The sequence below is a fragment of the Apis cerana genome, linkage group LG13 (assembly GCF_029169275.1).
Source record: "Apis cerana isolate GH-2021 linkage group LG13, AcerK_1.0, whole genome shotgun sequence".
Classification (NCBI taxonomy): Eukaryota; Metazoa; Arthropoda; class Insecta; order Hymenoptera; family Apidae; genus Apis; species Apis cerana.
In genome coordinates, this window is record NC_083864.1 from 4,756,579 (window position 1) to 4,773,053 (window position 16,475).

Genomic DNA, 16,475 nt, shown 5'->3' on the forward strand with positions numbered 1-16,475 from the left:
AACGGAGGCGAGGCGAGGCGAGACGATGGATGGAATTGAACGCGGTTGACGATCGACCGGACGATTTCAAATTTCGATTCGATTCGTTTCGTCGATGATCCCTGATCGCCGCCTCAGCGAGTCTTTTCCTCCACTTTCCGAGAGTCGGAAAGTTTCTTTCGTCGATTTATATATATATACTTTCGAGCAGCCGCATATTTATTACCGGCGGCAGTTTTTCAATTAATTCGACGCTATTGTGCGAAGCATTGTCTTTATTCGGAGGGAAGTGGGTCGTGGGCGGGGCGGGACGACAATACGCCACTGCCAGAATCAGAACTATGCCGAGTCAACCAAGAGATAATCATCGTGCTTCGCATTGTTAATCTTAATTAACGCCTCGGCGTGGACGAGGTACGCACAATATCGTAAGAAGTTGCCGCCGTTTTATTCCAGCGAAATTGCACAGGGGAAACTCGAACTTAATTGGACGGAGGCCACCTCGAAGGCTCGAGATAGAGATTCTCTCTCGAATAAAATGGGATCTCTTTCTTTTTTCGGGTCGGGATCGAGGAGGAGGGCCTGGGACAATAACCGTGGACAAAGACCGTTGCTTCTCGCCATTTTCTATGCTCCACGCCGTTCGCTCTTTTGTTTTCATCGATTCACTTTACCTTTAAAGTGACCCTTTCTTCATTAACGATGCGCGATTGATCCCGATACGATGAGAGAATCCTTGACGGAAGCTGGATTAAAAGATGGGACAGGAGTTTCCTCGAATAATAATAATAATAATAATTCGAAGCGAATCGGTTCAGTTCCAGCCCCCTCGATTTCTTCTTCTTCCGTCCCCTCTTCTCAACCCCTTCTCTCGAGAAAGTTGTTACACAGCTATAGCGGTTTTCGTTATTGCTAATGCAAGAGCTCGAACATCGGCCCGTTTTAGACAGATTTGAATAATGCATAAAGGATCGTTCCCCCGCTATCGTTCCATAAAATTATTCAGAAGAGCAGTCTGTTTCGCTTTTGCCGCTTATTATTGCGGAATATAATTAAATCGTCGTTTTCTTAACAACTTTATTATTCGAGCAAATCGAAAATCAACTAAATACGATTTATCTACCTCCACCAGGGAATTGCGATTTTTCCCCGGTTATCGCACCCCTCCACGTTGAAAAATTCGCCTCGCAGAACTGCATAATTGCATAATTTAGCGCAAGCTTCCCCTAGATTGCGTCGCTATTTATTTTAATTTACATCTCTCCGCCTTGCTCCACGGTTCCCCCATTCAAACGTCGTATCGACGCATTAATATACATGTTCGCTGTCGGCCAATAAATTATCGAGCGAGAGATCCTCCTCTCCACCATTGCAAAAGTATCGGCCGAGAGGTTGCCGCATTCGGGGTATCTCTTGTATCCCGCTGTTGCTCGTTATTGTTTCATGGGATTTCGCAACGAAGACGAGCTTTGCCCCGATCGATTCAACTTTGAAAACTTGGAAACGGTAGGAGTAAAAGAGAGAGAGAAATGGAATTCCCCTCGGCACGTCAAGCCGACGAGCATTCAGAGCTTCCTTGGCGAGCACGCGACTCGTTCAAAGGGTGATGTATTCCGCACGAAGGGAGCGCGGTCCGTGGTTATAGAAATAATAAGAGGGCAGCCCCCTCTGAGATTCTTTGAAAGAAAGTCGCGCGTTAAGGCACGCTTTGTAGCCGAAGCGACGCTCTATTATTCCGGAGCATTTCTACGAAAACTCTCTGGTAACTGATAACCGAGGGGGGGCGTGCGAGTTTTTAAAGAATAGCAGTGGATGGATAAAACACGTGGGGGGTGGAGGAGATCCTGGTTGAACGTTTCGCCGCGCTCGTCAAGCAAAACAAGGGGAGGAAAGAAATGGAAGGAAGAACGGACATGTCGGACATGTATTTTGGAAGATGGATGGAAAGACGACGAGAGACGCGCAAACGCGTCGTCCAAACGCACGAGGGGATGATTATATCCGTGTTTTACGTCACGTCCTTAACGCGGTTACTCTCTCCTCAAACGCACCGCCGTTGAAATATCGATCTTCTACTTTTCCATCCGCGCGGAATGTTGCGTGCTTTTGTATTCACCTCTCGCGAAATTTCGAACGATAGCTCCGGGAGAAGATTCTTATATCGTCTCGTGGAAATAAGCTTTGGCGGTTTTTTTTTTTTTTTACCTTTATCCAAAGTTTATGGATAATATAAATTCAACAACTCGATCTCGTTTTCGAGAAAGAGACGGGCTCCCTTTAATAAGGAGAATTAATTCTGGAGAGAGAAGAATCTCTCGATTTTCTTTCTCATGGTTCGAAAGATTCGTTTGGGACGATTTCGAAATTCATTGTAATTCGTGGCCAATCTTTCCATCTCGATACGATTATATTATATTTCCCTGCGGTTAATCAATTGAATCTATTATCCTGAATTTACCCAATTCAGGATACTTGTACTAATTGGCGATTGATCAGTGGTTTCGGAGGTGGAGCGAAGGCATCGTAACGTACGAAGACTCGCTTTCTCGCGAATATTCTCCCCTGCATGCACGATTTGCATGAGAATCGGAAGAACGCGGTAAACCTTGAAAGGAATCGAGGGAAGAACGTCATAAATCGAAGACGGATCCTCCTTCTTCTTAATTTCCTTTTCAATCCTTTTCGCTAATCCTCGGGGCAAAAGAAAAAAAGTAGGCTATCGTGTCAGATCGAGGCGAGAGAAGAAACGGTATCCTCGGAATTTTTCCTTATTTCGATACACACTCTAGCTCTGGTTTTTTTCGGTTCTTCTTTTTTCTTTTCCTCCTTTATCATCGATTTATCGTGGTTGCTCGAGGGACTAGGAGGGAGGAAGGGATGCGAAGAGCAGCGTAATTCAGAAGAAAAAAAGAATCGAGGCGGATATAAGCGGGCTTCTTCGATAACGATCGTGACCCTATCATTAGTTGTATCGCGTTGCAACGTGAACTTAGCCTCGGGCGATTCGTTACAGAGCCGCCGCTTGTCGCTTCTCCGCGATCCAATACCTGGGATGAATCCTAACGCCCGGGATAATCGTCGAAATTTTAGCAATGATCAAATTCGCGCGATCGGTTTCGCGATTCTCTTACATTTATGTTTAACATTCGACACAAAGGAAACGTTCAATGCATTCTCGTCGAGCTTTTAAAAAGATCTCTCCCTTTCTCTCTCTCTCTTTCTCGACTCGAATCTCGATCGTAGGGAAGATGTCGTTTCCAAATGTCGAACGGAAGTCCCCTATTTGATTTGAAATTTAAAAATTTTCAAATTCGAGTCCTCGAACGAGGACTAAATTTAAATTTTTATCCAAGTTGAATTTAAATTTTTCAACGATTCTTTTAAAATTTAAATTGGAATTGGAGGCGAGTCACAGGGGTCCCATCGGCGTGCGGGAAAGCCAATTGGCGCAACACGTTCCCGGCGTTAAATCTGTGCCCAAACGGATAACGGATACAGGACTAAATCGGCCAACACGCCCAAAATTGGATCACTCGACGCACGACGAAGGTGGATACGAGTGGATAAGCTCTCGCAGCGTTTTAGCCCTTTTTAATGCTCTTTTAACGCTTTGCTTCTTGTCCCTTCTTCCCTCCCCTCCTCTTTCTCTCCTCCTCTCCTCTCTTCTTTCGGCATCGCACGCGCGTGAGAGCATCGCAAAAGCATGGGGGCAGGGGTTGGAGAACTGGGCTGAAAAGGGTGCAACTCGTGGACTAACGAGGTGTAGCCAGCCACGTAATAAATGTCGCGCAAGAAAGAAAGTACGTGCAACTTTTCATCTCGCGGAAAAAAATCCGGATAATCCGAGCCGAGATATTATCCAGAGGCGAATATTCGGCTTTGCCGAATATTCCGTTTTCATTTCAGCTTTCTTTTTCTTCTTTTCCCTTCCGCTTTCAATAATACAATAGACATCATACCGTAATTACCGCGTATCACGTTGCGTCGTTGTTTTTTTAACGTTGCATCGTGCCAATTTATTTATCGATCGGGAATGGCACCAAACGTACACAAGTGATTACGTTTAATTATTTCTTCGATTGAAATAATTAATTTTCATTCATGATATAGAGAGAACGAAATGCATCGAGTTAATTAAACGGATACAAACGAACAACGAATACGAAACCGAGTGATTAAATAGAGAAGAATGATAAGGGCAACGTGTCGATAGTGAGGAAACGAGAGGCACGTTCGGTTTGTGCAATTTCGAGTATCGATGATTGCGTTATGGAGGAAGAAAAAAAAAAAAAGAAAGAAAGAAAGAAAAAGAAAAAAAAAGAAAGATCGCTGGAAAAATCATCTATTTTTCTATTCTATTTTGGTCGCATAATTGGTTGTCGACGTAAAAAATTGTTCACGTACGTACGTACGCGAGAAATTTTCAATTTTAAAATCGATAATAGGCGAGGAAATTTTTATTCCGCTCGTCGTCGTAACGAGTCGTGTTATTAAATTAATACCGTGAAATATATCATCGAATATTATTAACGTGAAATATTATTAATCTCACCGCCGTACTCTGTTTATCAACAGAGACTCGGTTTAGATACAATCTATTATCCCCTCCTTTCGTTTCCTTTGAAACGAAAGAATCATAATATTTACGCGATTCTAACGGCGTAGTCGCTTTCAGTATTCAGATTTCCATCGCAAATGGAACAGCACGTTGCCCGAAGAGAGCGTAAGAGGAACGAGGAAAATTTGAAATCTGACCGATTTTTTCGCGACTTCTCGTCTCGTTCCCTGCGAATTTATTACCGCGTCGGCTTCCTTTTCTTTTTCACGATTCTCTCGATCGGTTGAAAAATCTCACGAATTGGGCAGGAGATAGAGCCGGGAGGGGATCGACGATCGGAAAAAGAACTCGTATCCTCGAATCCTCGGTAAAAGGCCGCCACGAGACACGAGAATAGAGATTTGTAAACGAATTTCTCAGATTCTGGGATTCTTTAACAATTCAAACGAGACGAAATTTGGTTCAACAAAGGAGGAATTCGGTTTATCGAACGAGGGACACACCCTCTGTCTCCGACGATGATGACGACGACGATGACGATGATCAAAAGGAAACGCTCGAAATTATTTCTCGTCGAACCTCGTTTCCCCTTCGTGAACAGATTTACGAAAATACCCACGCTCCTGTCGATTGATATTCAAAGTGATTATATTTCGAAGTTTCGTAATATCAAAGCAACGATCTCTTTCTCCTCTTTTTTCCTTCCTCGCGATTCCCGATCCACTTGCTCGAGCAAGAAAATTAAATGGAAAAGGAATTTTTCACGCGGTCCCACGGAAATAGGGGAAATATTATGGCCGGGAGAGGAAGTCGTCGAAGATTCATCGGAGTGTTTTCCTTGATGAAAAATGGATTTTCATCTGTACGAATGCGTCGCACATGTCCACCGCGAGCACCGAATACAAGGAATCTATTTTTCTTCCTCGAATCGACTTTTGCTCCCCCTCTTTTTTATCGAGTGAGGAGAGAAGGGGGTGATTTACAACCAAGAATCGAAATGCGACGTAACATTTGACGAACGTCCATTATCCTTTGTTAATATTTCAACGTAATAAATTGAACGCAATAAAAACTGGAATTCTTAGAGGGAATCAACGGAGCTGGAATTTTAATCAGGCGATTGCGTCAATTACCCAATTGATCGGAATATATTGGGGAATAATAGTGGTGTCTTGAAGAACGAAGAACCTGTTTACATGTCGGATGAAGTGAGCACTCATCTTCTAATGGGGAGGAGCCGATTAAAAACTTTGATACGAGGATGATGTTCGGTGCGATAAGCGTGGCTGGTATTGGTGGAAGGGTGTTATTTCCCTCGTGGAAAAGGGATGGAACGAATGAAGGGGGCGAGAGGAGAGGAGGTGATACTCGGATCGGTGGAAACTTAATTCGAAGGATAATTCAAACGCAGGGGGAATTTATTTTCAGACCGGTACAGAGGCGCACCGATCATACGTGACTTTTGATGGATCGGTTCGATTATCAACAGTTCGGTACGTTCATTCTTATCGAGGAACGGGAATTGGCTTTATATAAAGCGGACTAGGTCACGGGTATAACGAATGTACGTACACGTGTAACGAATGTTTAAATTCGAATCGTAGATTCCCCCTCGACCGGATGACGTTTGTCTTTGAAACACCCTCCCGCTGAATTTATACTCTCTGTACGCTCTGCTGCGTTTTCCGCGACCGAACGAAGCCAGTTTTTTTTTCGCATCGGATCGATCGACGTTAAGCGTTCGAGCAAATAACTTTTAAATCGGTTGGGACGATTGTCTTTAAATTTTTCTTTTAAGTACCTTTCTCTCTTCCAAGTAAGAAGAAAGGGGCGAATTAAGGGTGGAAACGTGGGTAGAACCAGGAGAGGAAGGAAAAAGGGGGAATTAATTAGTAAAATGGGACGTTTAAATGCGCTAATTTGGGAGGGGAGGGATAAGTTTGCTCGAAACGCAACCTTTCGCGTATGCTTTTTTGTCAGCTGTTTTCGTTAATGGCAACTTTGAAATTCAACTCTCGAGGCTTGCTCGAAAACCACCAATTCCTCCATACTTTCTTTTTTCCCTCCTCTCCGCTCCTTCCTCCCTCCCTCCCGCTTTTCCCTCCTTTCCTCTTTATTCCCTTTATCCCTCTTTTCACGTTTACGCCCCGATGGCAAAACAAAAATTGTCCCGCCAACTTGGCGACCCAGCCAAAGTTTTTTTCCCCCCACTACCACGCTCGAAACTGCGCTCGAAACTCGTTGATTCATTAAGCGACGAGCACCACCGTGAAAATCAATTTTTTGGTACACCTTGGTCGGACTTTTTTTCACGGGTGTCAAGTTACGTAGCAAGTTCGCTGAAAATTACAGTTTTTCGCGATGAAGGGATTTAAATGTACGACCTTATGAAAAGAAGTAATTAGAGCTATTTCGTTTCGACGAGAAAGAAGAAGAAGAAGATTACGGAACGAAAGAAAATTAATTAACAGCGTTTCCTGCTATCGAGTCCCGTCATCGTCCTGATAAATAGAGGAAAACGAAAATATTATATACTTGGCTCGATCTAAATTGGAAACTCTATATTTTATCCGTAGTTTTGCCCTCGGTTTTGGGAGGGAAGAAAATTTTTTAAATTTTTCGAATTTTTCCAATCGACATCGAGACAAGAATTTTAATAATTGTCAATTGACGCGCGTCTTTTAAATAAATAATCGCGGCGAAGATGCGCGAGAGTCGTTCGGATTCCGCTCGTCTCGCTTTCCACTCTCGCCGAGCGAAAACTCGAAACAAAGAAAGCTGTGCGAGCGTGGCAATAGTATCGAAAATCGATATTCACGCTCGAAACTTGTAACTGTACGATGATTTCTCAAATTGCGGGGGCGGCGGTTGTAACGTGCAGATTAATCAAGCGGGTCGGAACTTGGGGGTGAAATGTTATTTCAGCGGAAAAAGCATCGAACAGAATGGTGCGCGGTTCGCTTAAACGCGTGGAAAATATTGTCAACCTCGGTTTTAAACGGATTTATCGGCCGCCACGTTTGAAAGAACGCAAATTTCCTGAACATGAGATAATCGAATCCGTATGAAAAACACCACGTTTTCACCACACGTTTTCTATTTTACGCGCCTGCCCGACGACACTCTCCGATAATCTTTTTCCAAAACCGATACCCGCCATTTCCAATCAGCTGACCGGCTTCGTGTTCACTCGAGCTCACCAACTTTTGACGATATTTCAAGATAAATCGCGCGCGCATCGAACGATCATCCGATCGAAACGTTCTCCTATCCTCTCTGTTCCGTAAAAATTGTCAAACACGAAGAGAAGGAAAACGCGTAACGAGATAATGACTCGATGACGGAAATTTAATATAACCTTCGAAGCCTATCTTGGACGAAGATCGATAGGATCGATAGGATTCGTTCGTTCTTCGTTTTAATAACTCGACGAAAGCCAGCTGGTTAGCATCATTATAAAACTTTCCAACGTTTCTTCGATTGACAAGGAATCTAAACGCGAGATTAGACGAGGGTTCGTCGATTATCTCGAAAATTTTTTCATCATCGATCATCGGAGGGAACGATATATCCTCCGTTAAGAGTCTTCATTTAAAATTCTTCATTTTGGTTGGGTAAATGGTTTCTTTCACCGCCCCCCTTGTTCCCCTTCCATTGAATTTTTAATTCACAATCGTTGCAGGCGAACTGTGGATCGGCGACGAGCGCGAATTACGACGAAAATTGGCACGGTTTAGAGAAATTGGACGGGAGGCACTCACCTGATGACAGATGGACCGCCTTTCGGCGGCCTGTTCCGGTTGGGGGCCCTCTCTATGGGGGCCCCAAGCGGTACCCACTCGTTCGTTCACCAATATCCGGCGCTTTGACAGCTGGAAATCAAATCACCACTGTTAAACGATGATCACGTCGCGCGAGCAAAACGAGGCGAGCAACGATACACCCCGGTGAACCCGGCGCGATCAAAGTGTTCGGCACGCGAGAAAATTGGGAAACACGACGTAGCGTTCTTCTTCTCCGGTTCCATGATTACTTCCATGATTTTATCGTGGAAATGTGGAGGCAAGTTCTGAACACGCACGCGAGAAGAGTGGCGCGAGAGAGTAGATCGTGTCGGCGAGTGATCGGACGAGAGTGGGCGAGCGTTAACCTTAATTTTCGCATTCGATTGTACGAGAAGGGGGAAGAAGTGTTCGAAACGCCTCGATTGCGAAACGAGGCAACAAAAGTATGTACAAAAATTGTTTATTATTCACCAAAAAGAAAGAAAAAAGAAGAAAAATTTATCGCGTATCCTTTCTCGCGCTCTGGTCTTCCCAGAACCGATCCTTCTATCAGTCGTGTCTTATCACGAGCGTAAATAATTAATACCACACGTGTACACGTTCGCGATTCAAGTATCCAGAGTATCACGGGATTATCAGAGAACGTACTACTATTAGATTCACTTTGCCGGAGAATTAACGGATAATCCGGAAATCAACAATTTCCTTAGCGAGAAAGGGCGGGAAGAAGTTATCGCCACGTGGGGATAATCCAGTTCTCCCTTTCTTTCTCAACTCAACTTTAATCCCGTCTCGCCCCCTTAACCTCGACGATCCTCTTACTCTCTCCACCCTCCCCACTGCCGTATATTTTTAATCGCTTTCTCTCTCTCTCTCTCCCCCTCTCTCTCCCTCTCGGGTGTTGTTGGAACGGCACGGTTTCCCAATTTAAATCGCACGCCGGATCGATTCCGCCTCGCGTGGAGAGACGTTCACGCGGAAAAAGGCACGGCGAAACGTTGTGGAAACGTTGTGCGAAGGAGGGAAACGTCGCGGGGAGGGGGGTGGCCGCGACAGGGAGGAAAAAGCGGAAAAATGGGGGCGCCGCGGCGCTTGATGAGCATCTTTTCTTCGTTGCCGCGCCGTGCCGTGCCGTGTCGTGTCGTGGAGTGCGTGGAAAAACTGTAGCTGAGAGCGAGGAGCGGGTAATTGGACACCGGCCGGCCATATTAGAGCACGGAGAGACAGACGAAGATAGTGGGATCGAAGGACGGAACGTGAGAAACGCGGAGAAGGAGTGGAAGCTGCGCGAACGCGGAGGAACAGAGAAGGGAAACCGAGCGAATAGAGAGAGGGAGAGAAAGAGAGAGAGAGAGAGAGGGTGTGCGTGTGTGTGTGTGTGTGTGAAGCGCAAGATTCTTCAAGAAGAGAGGGAAGGGATGGAAAAACGGGAAGGAAGAAAGAGGTGAATCGTGAGACGAATGACGAAGAGGAAAAAAGGTTTGGTCTCGCGGGAAAGAAGAGGAGAGAGAAGAGAGACGAAAAGAGGGTGGGGAGGAAGGGAGGAGGGGATAAAAAAAGAGAGAAGATTGTGCGTGAAGAGAAGCGGATGATACGAAGAGCGACGAGGATGAATCGCAAATTAAGCGCACACCGAGCACAGATGAGAAATAAGACGATTCCGATGTAATGTGATGGTAGTGGTAGTATAAGTTAAGTGTGGCGAAGCGATAGAGAAGAAGGAGAAAGCGCGTAAGCTTTTCAGAACGGAATAGAAAAAAAACGGAGAGAACGAAGAGGCAGAGGCGTGGATGAGAGATGACGGCGGTGATGGAAAAATCCCGTAATCCCCCGTTGCTGGTGAAAAGAATCGGAGAACGGTTTCTGAGAACTTTGGAATTCTTACTGTCCAAATCCACGAATTCTCCGTTTACATTGAAGATGGGGAGAAGAAGGGAAAGGATCCTGCGTGGAGAGGAATTGACTCGTTAATAAGTCGTGTCTCTGGATACAGCGGAGAGATGTTGGTCGAGGTAATAATAAATAGGTCGATGCCAGGCAGGGACAGTGTGAACCGCCTCTCAGCTTGGAAAACTTGGAAACTCGGGAAAGCTGGGAAAATGGACGACTCGGAAATCCCCGAGATTTCCCACCCTTGTTTCCCTTCGCGCTACGAAATCGAGGATCGGCTCGAGGGGGAATGGAGGGGGACGCAGGGCTGGTAGACTCATCACCACCGTGCACCTTTCACCGTTTTCCACACGCTCCTGTTCGCGTCCGGCCTGTTTTGGCGGGGCAAGGCGGTGGCGCGCGAGCGAGCGTTTCCACGCCAATGCTAGCGCGTGAACGTGAGCGTGCGCGCTGGCCGAGCGTGTGCATCGCCGCCGCTGTACCGTTTTAGTAACGGAGCGCACCGGTGCGCACCGGTGTGCATTATCTAACACTTAAAATTAGACGGCCGATGGCCACGGAGAGAAGAGAGAGATCCTATCTCTCTTTCTCCCTCTCTCTCTCTCTCTTTCTCTCCTCCAATCCGCGGATTCGTCGTTTCGATTTCGCGCGAGCGACACTACGTCGGGATGCACACGAACAGAAGAATTGGAAGAAATTCACCAAACACTCGATTCGATACGATATCACACGTGATATACTTGGCCGAAATTTCCCTTTCTCCAGTTCTTTTTTTCTCTTTTCCTTGCCCCACTCTCTCTCACTCTTTCTCTCTCCTCCTTCTCCTTCTCCTTCTCCTCTCTTTCTCTCTCTTCTCCTTGTGCGTTTCTTTCTTTCTTTCTTTCTTTCTTTCTTTCTTTCTCGACTCTTAATATTTCTCTCTTTTTTTCAGAAATCGGTCGATTACTCGCGTTTCTTTTTTTTCTTTTTTTCTTTTCTTTTATTTTTTTTTTCTAACGAACAAAACTCTGGAGTTCGAGAAGGTTGGAACGAAGGTATCAGCGATGGCGATCACTTTGCAGAAACTAGGACACCAAGAGATGAGATAATGATACGCGACTAGGTATTTCCACGGCACTCTCTCTGTATATAGACGCGTTTAGCTATATTTTATGTATATATGTATATATATATATGTATGTATATATATATATGTATATGTATATATATATATATATATATACATATATATATCTCCGGATTCACGATTGTCACGGTTCTCGTTGGTCACACGTTGCCTCGATACGAACGGTTGTGCAGTGTTATCGCGTCGATGAGGGTGGTGATAAGAATAGGTGACGATTAACCGAGATTATACCGAGACGCACCGCGTTCGTCCGGGCCGGTTGGCCGCCCGTCTTAGAGTGAATGTCTTATTAGTTATTTCTGGCCAGCTACTTGGTCGCTCTGTTCCTCCGCCTCCTCCTCCTACTCCTCCTCCCCTTCTTCGTCTTTTCTTGATCCTCTGCCCGAGCTTTCGCACCCCACTCTCTCCCTCTCTCTCCCTCTCTTTCTCCTCCACCTGGTCCCGTTTCCTTCCTCGATGCCTCGATGTACGATGGGGCCATCGGTGTCGTCGAGCACGATCCCCTTTCAACGCCGATCCCTCCTCAGTCGGTTCTGCCCCCTGTGCTGCTCCACCGTCGTCGTCCTCGAGGACACTTTTTCCGACCGTCGAGCGTCCTTGAACCCGGATCATTCTCCTTTTCGATCGTCCCGCCGCGATTTCGAAATCTGCATGCCAATTCGCGAATAAACACTCGTGTCTTCGTCACGGGATAAAAATGGATCGGATCGAATGAATCGGTGTTTCGAAAGTGCGAGTAGCTTCCTACTTCCGTCCATTACGTTACGCTTTCGTAAATCATCTCACGGATTCGTCTCAGTGAAATATATATATATATATATATATATTCGTTCGTTTTGTGCAATCGTTCGGGTGATCTTCGTTTATTCATCTGAATGAGCGTGGGGAATCGCATCGTCATCGTTGGTGTCGAAACAAACGGCACGATCGTCAAAATCTTCCCTCCTCGAAAAACTGTGAACGTGTTCGATCACCCGGAAATCATCGAGAGCCCTCGTTTCAATCCTTCTCGAAGAGGGTGAGAGAGCTCCTCGTGCATTGCTTTCGAGTTCGTTAACTTTCAGACAATCTCCCCGAGATTTTAAACCCGTGGTTTCCTCCGTTCCGCGGGGAAGGAGGATATCGCGTTCGATAATAATAATTGGCCATCTCGTGGCCCAGCCATTTGCTCCGCGCAAATCGCAAAGAGCACCAACTTTCCCTCGATTAAAGTTTCCTTCGGATTTATCATTTCTGCGGAGATAAGCCGGATCTTTTAATATTCTCGGTGTCAGTGCTCTCGTGGCTCGTTTAACGGGCAAAAGTTTTCACCTGCTTGCCTTCTCACCGTCGATATCACCGTCACCGCGAGAAAACGACGTTTCTTTTCGCAAAGATCAATAATAAGAGGCAAAGAGGGAGAAGAAGAGAAGAAAAGAGAGAGTAATACGTTCTGTAAAGCGTTTCTCCAATTCATTGTGATCAACGAAGAAAGGCATTAAGATATGACAGAATGGAGTACAATCTGTTGTTAAATTAATTCTTCCATCGTAGCAATAGTAATATGACGAGAAACTACGTAAACTACGTTCGTGAAAAGTGCCTCTTTTCAAAGAAGGGATTGATCATTGGAACGCGTTCTCGGGAAAGAACCATCCCCGGGAACGACTTACGTAATTCATCGGGGGACGCAACGCGCGCGAAGAGTTCGCGGTTTTGTTTTCAACGAGGTGAACCGACGGGGTGAAATATCGACGGTCTGCTCTTGACTTTGTTTCGTCGGCTGACACGACGATCTATCTTCTGATTGGATGCGATAAAACGATACCCAGGATGCCAGCAACGGTCCAAACCGCGTATAGTTTGCGGTCTCGCGACCAACGCATCGCAGGCGACTCAATGACAGAATCATAATTAAACGTTGAATTATTATCGGCCCGTCCTCCCGTCGGATCAGTCCAGACCTGCTCGTGAAAATTTTTCCGTTAAATCGACGATTTCATGGTGGGGGAGAAATGGAATTTTCCTCCGAAATCCGTAAAATCCAATTGTCCCATTGCGATACCCCGTTCCGTTTGTTCCCTCGATCGTGTTGTTTCGAATGTATTTCGGGGAGAATAATTTGGAAATGTTGTCGATCCGATCGTAATCCGAGACGAGAGGAGGATCGTTTCGCGCACAGTTCTTCGGGATTCTGATTCCTCCCTATTATTTCGAACGGTGGCCGGATAGCGCAATTTCGAAGCGTTGATTCGTACGGTTGTAAAACGTAGGATGGGGAGAGGTTTCACGCATAGTTGTTCGGTATTTTCTGACTCATAACTCCGTACAAGCGCTCCAACTAAAAATAAAAGCGAAGCGTTAGATGATCAACGGAGGAGATGTAATGTTGGCGTGTTCCCCTTTAATTTTAGCTCGACGTCAACTTTCTCGAGATTGACAATGTTGCGTGCAACTCTCCCCTGTAATAAACAGCGTTTATGTCAATAAACGACGCGGTTAAATCTTCGCTTTCTCGCGGTTTTTTGCCAATCGCGCCTGGGCGAAAGTTTTCTACGAAGTTTTGGGGGTGGAATGGAACACGAGTTGGTTTCAGAAATCATCGAGTTTCGATGGGTTTTATAATTGGCGAGAATCGAAGCGAGGAGATTCAATCTTTCGAGAGTAAAGTTGAGAAAAATTAAAGGGGTGTCGAGTTTTGTATCGAAATGGAGTTAATTAACCGATTAATAATCCGCCGTTTAATCATTCGGAAGGAAAGTTCCGTCGGGATAATTTCACGGCCACTTAGTGGGATTACAGTTGCAATTTCAAGATGAGGTTTCGTTACCTACCACCACTCGGCTCATTAGTTGTCCACACGTGTCCCACGATAAATAGCGCGACACGATTCATCACGTTCTCTCCGGCTGTTGCCGAAAATTTCGAAATAATCTCCGCGGATCCTCCCTTCTAGTTAATTTGAAAAGAAGAGAAAAAGAGAAAGCAAACAACTTTCATCCATCACAATTGTTCGTTCGTTCGTTCGTTCGTTCGTTCTTCTCGAGAGAAATTAAAAATTTTTGCGTTTCGTCTACGAAAAACGGGAGAATGTATTTTCTTTCTCCTTCTCTCTCTCTCCCTCTTTATCTTTTATTATCGATTCTTCCTCGTTTATCGAATCGTCGTTCGAAACGGATATAAATCAAACGAAATTCCGCGTTAGAAATTTACTCGCCCTCGGTATAATTTATACGTTACACGCGGGTTGGTCGGCGTATAAAAATTCGTGGCGTGACATTCAATTTATCATCGACAAGGGAGCTCATTCAGACGCGGGATCCAATGCGTTCCGTAATTTCCGCGCGTGATACTCGCCACCAACACAAGCATTCCGTTCCTCGTCGGTTTAACCTCTTTTTTTTCTTTCTTTCTTTCTTTTACCTAAATCTAAATGTATAATCCTATAATTCACTCGATATCGAATAATTTATGGAGATAAATGAAACCGTATCTTTCCAAAAGTATTTATAAACGAATGTCGCGTCTTTAATCGAATATTTTTCGTAATTCGGGGGGAAAAAAGGAAGAAGGAAAATTTATATAAAAATACGAAGAGAAACGAAGCGTAGAATTCGTACTCGTTCGGTGGTCGATTTGTCGAAAGCGAAGCGCAGCTAATTTCGCATCCTCGTTCCGCCTCGCCATATCGATCCTCCTCCTCCTCCTAAGACCGAACCGATAAATTACCGATCCGCCAATTCTCGCTCGTGAATCTTATTCATTTATTATCGACGTAAACACGATTGCGAAATGAACTCTCGTTCCGGTCAATTTTTCGATTTGCCCGATTTTTATTACGCGAAAAGTTGACGGATCTTTCTGCCGATTCCGAGGATACTTTCCTTCTCGAGAAAGACGAGGAGGAACGGGGATGGGCCGCTATGAAATTAGAAATTTCCAAGGGAGGGAAACGTGCTTTATGCGCCGCTTCCAAAATGTATTTTAAGCGAACCAGGTATACGTGCTATTCCACGATGATTCATGGTGGAGATTTTTGGTACGATTCTATTACGAAGCTTGTAAACCGGAGACTTTATTCGTTACTTTGTTAATTAAAATCTGGCCGTGACGTCGCCTGATTACGCCCCGTTTTATTAATAAACTGGAAGCGAGGCTTTAGCAGAATTCCAAGTAAATCCATTGGAACTCGGAATTTCTACTTCTTACACCCCTCCCGCCTCTTCAAGAGTGTTAAGAGATTGTCCCACGAGCTAACTTCGCCGATCGATTTCCATTCCCACTGGATTTTCCACTCGTACTTTTTGAAGAGGAATGCGAAATAAGGAATCCCGAAATAAGAAATCCGTTGGATGATTTATCGCGAGAGCATCGATCTATATGTCGCTTCGACGGTGAAATCCATCCAACGATGAAATTCCACGGTGTTCGTTACAACATCACATCATTCGGATAACGATCCACGATTCTTTCCTTCGTTGCTATTGTTCCCCATTTCTGGAGAATTGCATTTCGAGAATGAGTTACGTTCCGTTTGTGTGCAGAGAAGAAAATTCTTTGGAAAATTGCGTTTTTTCGCGCGAAGAAAAAAGATTCCCCGGAACCGGACGAACGATAGTTGGAATTTTCTTGGGTGAAAAGAGAAAAAGAAAAAGAAGAGAAGAGGAGGAAGGGAAGGAAGAAGAAGAAGAAGGGGAAGGGGCGGTTGGAATGTTGGACGCTTTTTCTCGTGGTCGAAGGCGCCAGTTTCGATTTCGACGTTTCAATCTCTCTCGAATCGGTCGCCGCCGTTGCGTGTTTTGGGAATTGGACGAATTGCGGCCAGGAAAGTTGAGCGAAATATTATATCGCGAATTAATTTCTCGCAAGTATCGGGGAGGATCGAGGGAAGCATCGCTACGGGGGGAGAGAAAGTTAATTCTCGTGTTCGCCACGAGAATCCTTCTTTCCAAAGTTTGCAAACTTTGGTTAAAAGAATAACAATTTTTAATTTGACCGTCCGGCCGGGAACAGGAGACAAGCGTTCTTTCCGCGTCGAAGATTCGAGTTAACGAGAGGATAATTAACGAAGTGTCGTCCCGTCGTTAATCGCTGGTAATACTGGTTAAAAAAAGATAAATTGAACTCGCGTTGGAGATTCCCCCGAATTTTAATGTTT

At 45.1% G+C, this 16,475-nt stretch overlaps 2 protein-coding genes across 16 annotated transcripts in view; one reads left to right on the plus strand and one right to left on the minus strand.

Moving 5' to 3' along the window:
- LOC107993400 (RING finger protein nhl-1) overlaps nt 1–11,608 on the minus strand; it is a 45,529-nt gene extending 33,921 nt beyond the window's left edge. For 3 of the 6 annotated variants that reach the window (XM_062083697.1, XM_062083694.1, XM_062083689.1), the window contains exons 1-2: nt 11,580–11,608; nt 8,299–8,409 (exon numbers count right to left, since the gene is read on the minus strand). The gene's annotated coding sequence lies outside the window, so the exon portion shown is untranslated. Of the gene's footprint in view, nt 1–8,298; nt 8,410–8,970; nt 9,113–10,207; nt 10,351–11,579 lie in introns of those variants that run through there. The other 3 variants (XM_062083695.1, XM_062083690.1, XM_062083693.1) reach the window with 2 other exon arrangements.
- The window catches only part of LOC107993401 (cilia- and flagella-associated protein 251-like), a 67,090-nt gene that overhangs the window by 34,041 nt on the left and 16,574 nt on the right, over nt 1–16,475 (plus strand). For 2 of the 10 annotated variants that reach the window (XM_062083721.1, XM_062083732.1), the window contains exon 1: nt 12,226–12,356. The exons of 3 other annotated variants lie outside the window; for them this stretch is intronic. The gene's annotated coding sequence lies outside the window, so the exon portion shown is untranslated. Of the gene's footprint in view, nt 1–11,175; nt 11,315–12,225; nt 16,412–16,475 lie in introns of those variants that run through there. 5 more of the 10 variants (XM_062083729.1, XM_062083722.1, XM_062083725.1 and 2 more) reach the window with 5 other exon arrangements.